Raw genomic sequence first — 8,912 nt, forward strand, 5'->3', positions numbered from 1 at the left:
TAATCAAATTTTAGAATTCAATTAATCCTAATTTTATAGTTTCAAATAATTTAAACAACAAAACAAAAACATATAAAAAAAACAAAAAATCAATCGTTCTTCATCTTCTCCAATTCCCCTAATCATTCGTGCCCCCCTCTGAAGCAAAGTAGTGAAAGTCCCAAACCAAAACGGCAAAACCCTAACCCTAGGTTCTTTGCCGCTACCGTCCCCAGGTGCTCAGCACTTCCGCTTCTTCCTCTTACCCCTGTCCGGAACCCAGGTAGCTTGGCACGTCGTCCCCATCCTCGCTGGCTTCTCTGTTCGTGGGTTGGAGCAGCTCGCCGTCGGGTCACTGCTTGCTGTCGTCTCTGCTCTTGCCGTCGTCTCGCCGGTTGTCGTCGTGTCTCCGTCGAAGGTTAGTGTCCCTGCTTTCAATTCTTCGCCTCCGCTTCTTCCTTTTAATTTTGCTCTGGTTGCTGAATGCTCGGTTTTTCTTCTTCCTTTTAATTTCTAAAATTTTTGTTCAAATGTTCTTGTAATGTTTGTTGCTGTGTTGTAATTGTTGGGTTATTGAATGATTATTTGATCTTCATCATCGTCATCATCAACAATGTCACTTCTTATTTCTTAATAAGCTCTTTAAAAGAGGTGTTTTCACCACTCTCGGGTGATTTTTCCCACTTCTCTCACCTTTTACTTACTGATTCTGTTCTTGAAAGACCAATTTCAGTGATCAAGGTTCTTCCTCTGCCTTATTCCAATGGAAACAGGTAACACTAGAAATTATTATAAGAGTTTCTCTAATTGATTTCCTTGTATTTTAATAGAATTTACATGACACAAATATTAGGTAATCTTGACTTTCGAAGGCTGTGCTAGTGGTCTTTCTATTGTATTATCATTTTTTTAGGTTTATTCTGAATTTGAGTCGTGGTGATTTTAGAGTTTAAAAAATTTGCAAATAGGATTTAAGCACGGAAGTGACAAAACAAAATTGAATTATCACGAAATTTCTTTTACAAAATTTGAATGCAGTATATTTAATTCATGTTTTAAGGGGACAACTAAGTTTTCTTGACCATTTTGTTGTTTGGAAATGAATTATAAGTGAGGATTCTTCAATTTAAAGTGAGTCAAATTACTTGGTATATCTTTTTGGTGTTTACAACATGGACACCGAATTCAGTGTACATATAATTCAAGATAAAGGTAGAGAACATAGAAAGCAAGAAGAATATAAAGCTTTTACTCTCTTAATAATGTTTGCACTCATTCAAAGTAGTTGCAATCTGCCAATCTGCCTGTTTAACTTGAGGGTTTTGTGGGTTATGATGAAGTGCTAGCTTAATTTACCCTGTCCTTCCAGTCTGCAGAGTAAATTGGTTAGGGATAGTTAAGCAAAATTTTTATATAAAAAATATAAGTAAGTTGAATCAATCAACATAAAGGTCAAATTGCTATGGATCTTATTCAGACTTACGACCTTAAAATTTTGTCCTTGATGCATTTAGATAACTTGAATGCCTAAAATCTATGATGATATACTTCTTGTGTAAATTGAAGCATCCAGTTATCCAGTATCCATTTTGGCTCTCTTAAGTGTTAATTATGCTAATTATTTGCAATTACAAATTACAATACAGAAAACCAATGAAAAGGTGTGTATGTAGAATATGTGTTTGTAATAATAGAACTTAACTTTTTGCATAAGGTATGTTTGTTTATTGATTCAATAAAACCATCATCTTGCAGACGATTGATGGCATATGAGAATGGCTTGATAGTACTCTGGAAATTGGCATATGTGTTTCATAACGCTTGTTAATTTTATTTCAATATTAGCTCACTCTTCATTTTCTTTGCTGTTTGTTTGATTGCATTGATTTAAATAGGTGGAGCATATCATTTGAGAACAAAATATATCGGAGGCATATGAAATTTTAGAGTTATTCTGTGAATTTGTTCTTGCTTGTGTACCTATAATTGAGAGCCAGAAGTAAGTCCATACAAATATAAGTATTTGTGCTTATTGGATGGTGTGTTTTCTTTTTAATTAGCTTACATGAAGTTAGTTTAAACTATAATCATACAAGGAGATAAGTGATCGTAGATATTTTTTCTTTGTTGTCTATTTTTTTGCAGGTGCTAGAGCAACTTGAAGGCAACCACCTCTCCTCTGCAGCAATCCTCAGCCAAGACGGTAGTGCTTAGGTTCAGCTCTAATTTTCCTCAGGTTATCTTCAATACTTCTCAATTTCTCTCTCCAAAACTCTCCTTTTTTCTTAGTGCTTTGTTTTCTAGAATCATCTCGTTCTTTTTTTTTCATTAATTTTCCTCCGATTTATCAGATTTGATTTGCATGTGACATATCCTATGGTTTTGGTGTTAATGCTAAGGCAATGGACACACCAATGAGCACTACTTGCTACCTTGACAAAGATGAACAAGGTAAAAGCATAGATGTAAAGAAGTATAGAGGCATGATAGGATCATTGCTTTATCTAACGGCAAGTAGGCCAGATATCATGTTTGGTGTATGCATGTGTGCGAGATACCAAGCTAATCCTAAGGAATCTCACTTAAGTGCGGTGAAAAGGATTATGAAGTATCTCATAGGAACATTAAATGTTAGATTGTGATATCCGAAAGGATCCACTTGTGATTTGATTGGTTATTCCGATTCCGATTTTGCCGGTTGCAAATTGGACAGGAAAAGCACTAGCGGCACTTGTCACTTGCTAGGAAACTCTCTTGTTTCATGGCATAGTAAGAAACAAGTAAGTGTAGCCTTGTCTACCGCCGAAGCCGAGTATGTAGCCGCCAGTAGTTGTTGCGCCCAAATTTTATGGATGAAACAACAACTTGTGGACTATGGACTCATGCTTGATCACATTCCTATCAAATGTGATAATACTAGTGCAATAAATTTAACCAAGAATCCGGTTCAACATTCAAGAACCAAGCATATTGATATTAGACATCACTTCATAAGAGACCATGTTGAAAAGGGTGATGTGGTTATTGAATTTGTCGAAACTAGTAAACAACTAGCGGACATCTTCACTAAACCTTTATGTAAAGAAAGTTTTTTTAACATCCGAAATGAACTTGGTATCTTGGATTCTAATCTAATATGATTTGTTTGAATTCATTGTATTTATATTGCTATTTTATCTCTTACTAACTTAAGCATTGGAGATATCCAATTAGCCACTGTTTTGTAGGTTTATGAGTTGATGAATGAGTGATTAATCTTCAGGTAGATTGAAGAATTTGAAGATTATAAACAATGGAGGATCAACAAATTGAAGTTTATAATAGTTTAAGTGAGTATATACATGATGGAACTCAAAGGATTGAAGAAAGAACCACCAAAGGATGAAAATTTGGTGATTTTGGGCAAAATGATGCATGTTGCATCGATGCAAGGCCTATTGCATCGATGCAAACACGACCAAATTGCACAAAAACACGTAAATTTGGCATTTTTGAGCAACAAAACCCCACTTTTTCATCATCTTCAACCTCACAACTCATATCCCCACATTCAAACCTCCATAACCTCCAAAACAAGCTCACATATAGCTTCATACAACTCACAAAACTTAGATACCCACTACAAACAAATTACATATTTGAAGTCCCCACATTCTCCTCTACAAAACCCATAAAACAAAATTATCCACAATGCCTAGAATCAAGAGAACCATCAAGAAGTCAAAAGGCTCTTCAAGTGTAGTTCCACCTCCAAATGATCATCCTTTGGCAAGGTACTTTGCCTCTAATGAAGATCTTCAATTCTATGAGGCAAGGCTCGCCGGAAGAAAGGAAATTCCTCCGAGGTATTTGGATCCGACCCTTCTTGTCATTCATAAGTCTGATACTCTTAAGGCCATTCTAGTTCATCAAGGCCTCATGGATTTTGTTCAAATTAAGAGTAAATATTATCCGGATTTAGTTGCCATAGCCTATAGTACACTCATGATTGAGATTGATGAGGAAGATGAATCAAATTTCACATTATTCTTCAAGATAGGAAGAAAGGATTATAGGCTAGATGGTGATGAGTTAGCCACCATTTGGGAGTTGCCAAATCAAGGTGACTTGTTTCAAGGTGGTAAAACCCCAATTGATGAATGGGGTTATTCAAAGGACAATGCCATGCATTTGTTCAATCTTGTACAAGGAGCTCATTCCAAAATTAGTTGCAATTCAATGAGTGCGGAACATAGAACTTTGTTATATCTAGTCACCTATGTATTGCAACCTAGAATATCCGGGCATGCGAATGTAAATGATGAAGATTTGATTGTCATGTGGGCTATGATGAATGGGATTAAGATTAATTGGCCATACTTTATAGTACAACATATGATTAGGCTCAAGATGAAGGATAGGAATGGTGGATTAGGATTCCTTTGCCTATGGTCTAAAGTCTTTGATTATGTTGGTATTGATATATCAAATGAGATTGCCAAGGAAGTACCACCTCAATCTTGTATCAACACTCATATTCTCAACAAAATGGGAAGAAGAAATGTTGATGAACAAGGTCCTCAAGAGCAAGCTCCTCCACAAGCACCTCAAGCTCAAGAACCACCCTCCTTGGTTGATGTAATGAGAGAATTACAATCCATCAACCAAAACATCCAAAGGATTGAAGTAGAGCATGGTAGGCAACTTGAAGCACTTAATCGTCGTGTGTCTCGTGTAGATCATCGCACGGGTCGCTTGGATCGTCGTATTGATGACTTATATGAGCATTTCGGCATCCACCTACCGTATGAAGAGGATAATGATGATGATGAAGACCAAGATTGATTGTCTCCTCTTCATCAAGTCACTTTTTATTGCTTTATGTTTATTTGATTATATGAATTGTTAAACTAACTCCTAGTAAGCTAAGGATTTCTATTATGGTTTAAATACTTTGATATTTCCTTCATAATTTTGTTTAATGATTAATGCTTGTATGCTTATTTGGTGAATAACTCAAAATAGGCTTGGTACCCCTATTTTAAGTTAATGTGCATGCCTTGATATATTTCACTTCTTTAGGGGGAATTATGCATGCTTGTTATATATAAAAAGAGGAAATCAAATTCTTTTTGAAAGGGGGAATATCTCATCCTTGAGAAATAGAGATATTGAACTTAAAAAAAAAAATTCATTGTTTTATGCATGCTTCTATGACACATTTCAAACTCCTTTCTTTTTGATAATATCAAAAGGGGGAAGAAAAGTTTGAGGATATTTGAAGTTTTGAACTTTTGAAAAAGAAGAAGTTTGAGGATTTGAAAAGAAGAAATAAGTTTGCGAAACAATGATTTCAAAAAGACTTCCGCTAAGCAAAAACTTTTTGATATCTAAATCGTTTTCTTTTTTAAGGTGTTATAATACACAATTTGAGAGAGCAATATCAATTGGTTCAATAGTGCTAAACTTGTAATCATACACTCTTCTAGAGAGTACTCATTTCGTCTCAACAATTCTTTGAGAATTGTTTTTCTTGTTACACTTTGTAAATTGGGGTGTGATCTCCAAGGTTGAGTCAAGAGTTATAAACCCTATAGTCGGTGAGGATACCAAAGAGGTATACTAAGTACTCAAGGCAAATCTTAGAGAAGGTATCTTTAAGTGGAGTGGGTTAGTATACGAGTGGTGATCATATATCGTGAGGTGTTAGAAACTAAGGACTCGGATTGTAAAAGGTTTTGCGCGAGCGCCTTGAAGCTTGGCAATAGTGGAACTTCTCAATAACGATTGAGAAAGAAAGTGGACTTAGGACAAGGATTGTGCTGAACCACTCTAAATAGCGTTTGCATCTCTCCAAACTCATCTCTTCAATATTATTGTCTTTTACCTTTGAGCAAATAAATTGTGATCGAAAAGTAGCTTCGTAAGTACTTAAGGAGTAGCTTAAGTCCGATTGGTGAAAAGCTTGATCAATTTATTTGAGTTGGTGTCTATTGGAAAGTAAAAGATCCTTATAAATGCTTAGCAATTGAGTTAAGCTCTTGGAAAAATACTAGTACAATAACACTTTTGTATATTGTCTTTAACTTTCGCAAAAAGATTCATTGTTGTTGCAATACTCAATTCACCCCCCCTCTTGATTAATTTTTCAGATTCTTGATGTTTTACTTGTTAAGTACAATTTTTGCTATAAATTAAGGCTTAGAGAGAGTAATTAGGAATGATATGGAGTTTGGACTGTGTGATTATCTGATATGAGATGCATTGCATTTCTTTTTATTAGTATGCAAGAACATAAGATCAATCATTCACATCTCATTGTTATATATGAAATTGTGTATTCACATCACTTGTGCAAGTAACATGTGGCTGGGGATTTCAAGTGTTTGGTTCATAGAACAAGTCAAGTGATCCTTGCAGATCTGAAATAGTTTTAGTTGTTCTGTTCTAATCTTTCTAAAATAGGGTTTTGCCGTTTTGGTTTGGAACTTTCACTGCTTTGCTTCAAAGGGGGGAACGAATGATTAGGGGAATTGGAGAATATAAAGAATGATTGATTTTTTTATTTTTTTTGATATGTTTTACTTTGCTTCAGAGGGGGCACGGAGTTTGTATCTAAATTGACAGCAACACTGAAGATTAGAGTAGCTGGTAGAAAAGGTCGACAGAACGTAACATTTTGCATATCTAATCATTTATATTAGTGTGTTCAAGAGGGAAAATTAAGAAATTATATTTACTTTATATTATTTTAATCCAATAGCATAAGTGAAGCTGAGAAATTAAGGGAGAGTGAGAGCAAGACTTTCAAAGAGTCTTAGTTAACTCTAGTTTGTCTTGTTGGCTTTTTTTTTTAATTTTGTATCGCAATTGTTTGAAAATTCTAATTTATGTTCAGACTGAAGAGATCACAGTAACTCAAGAAACATTAAAAGAAAAGACCAACACACCAGGAATAGTAGTGTCAGAAGTTGCAAGTGCAGCCATAACTAAAATACCAGGATTGCCACAATATCCCATGCATCATTATCCAGTGGTTCATCCTTATCGACCTTATGGTGGAGTCCTCCCCATTCCATTTCATCCTGTTCAAAATGGCACGGCGTACTTCAACCTTTAACCTTCGACTGCCGGAATTACATCATATCCTCAGTTTTTCCATGTCTCGCCTTATTCTAGTGGACCCAGTGATACGAATACATGGGTTGGACTTTTGCATGATGTCATCAAGAACAAAAAGCCATAGACTTATAATCTATATATATATTATACTTTAAATTTTCTCCATTTTTGGTTGGCATAAGATCAATCATTCACATCTCATTGTTATATATGAAATTGTGTATTCACATCACTTGTGCAAGTAACATGTGGCTGGGGATTTCAAGTGTTTGGTTCATAGAACAAGTCAAGTGATCCTTGCAGATCTGAAATAGTTTTAGTTGTTCTGTTCTAATCTTTCTAAAATAGGGTTTTGCCGTTTTGGTTTGGAACTTTCACTGCTTTGCTTCAAAGGGGGGAACGAATGATTAGGGGAATTGGAGAATATAAAGAATGATTGATTTTTTTATTTTTTTTGATATGTTTTACTTTGCTTCAGAGGGGGCACGGAGTTTGTATCTAAATTGACAGCAACACTGAAGATTAGAGTAGCTGGTAGAAAAGGTCGACAGAACGTAACATTTTGCATATCTAATCATTTATATTAGTGTGTTCAAGAGGGAAAATTAAGAAATTATATTTACTTTATATTATTTTAATCCAATAGCATAAGTGAAGCTGAGAAATTAAGGGAGAGTGAGAGCAAGACTTTCAAAGAGTCTTAGTTAACTCTAGTTTGTCTTGTTGGCTTTTTTTTTTAATTTTGTATCGCAATTGTTTGAAAATTCTAATTTATGTTCAGACTGAAGAGATCACAGTAACTCAAGAAACATTAAAAGAAAAGACCAACACACCAGGAATAGTAGTGTCAGAAGTTGCAAGTGCAGCCATAACTAAAATACCAGGATTGCCACAATATCCCATGCATCATTATCCAGTGGTTCATCCTTATCGACCTTATGGTGGAGTCCTCCCCATTCCATTTCATCCTGTTCAAAATGGCACGGCGTACTTCAACCTTTAACCTTCGACTGCCGGAATTACATCATATCCTCAGTTTTTCCATGTCTCGCCTTATTCTAGTGGACCCAGTGATACGAATACATGGGTTGGACTTTTGCATGATGTCATCAAGAACAAAAAGCCATAGACTTATAATCTATATATATATTATACTTTAAATTTTCTCAATTTTTTGTTGGCAATTTGTATTCGTTCGTTTCTATCAATATATTATTATTATTATTATTGTAAAGAAATATTTTATTGTTATAAATGTGACACATTCTTGTACTCATTTCAATATTTCATCATCGCTTTTATTCTCCAATTTTCTGTGACAAAAACAGAACAGAGGGTTCTGTTCTGAAACAACAAACAGTTGAAATGGGTTCCTCTGAGAAAACGGGTTCCTCTGGGAATATGGGTTCCTTTGATGATGCAGCACTAATCGAAGAAGGACCTCTTCTGATCTTCAGGTTCCTCTCTCTGTCTCTCTCTCAAATTTCATATCTTTTTGCCTTGTCTATGATGTTAGTTGCTACTTTGGCTTTTTTTTTTTTTCTGATAACAACAAACACAACTATGGTAACCCTAATCATGATAAGTTTAGGTAGGAATTGTGTGGATTCAAGACAATGCAGGTTGGCATTCCCACTTTATTTATGGGAATATCGATTGTAAGCTTCTTTTTAGGACACCAATCTATAGGTTTCTAAAACCAGGGGGAGACCCATTAAAAGAATTTTCCAGGTTTTGGTAGCATCTGCCCTTGGAGTAGGATTTGGAAACTTGTCTTGGAAGATGATTCAGATCTTTGGGATGAAATATTTGAGGAAGCTTTTCTTGGCAGG

The sequence above is a fragment of the Arachis ipaensis genome, chromosome B10, assembly GCF_000816755.2.
Source record: "Arachis ipaensis cultivar K30076 chromosome B10, Araip1.1, whole genome shotgun sequence".
Classification (NCBI taxonomy): domain Eukaryota; kingdom Viridiplantae; phylum Streptophyta; class Magnoliopsida; order Fabales; family Fabaceae; genus Arachis; species Arachis ipaensis.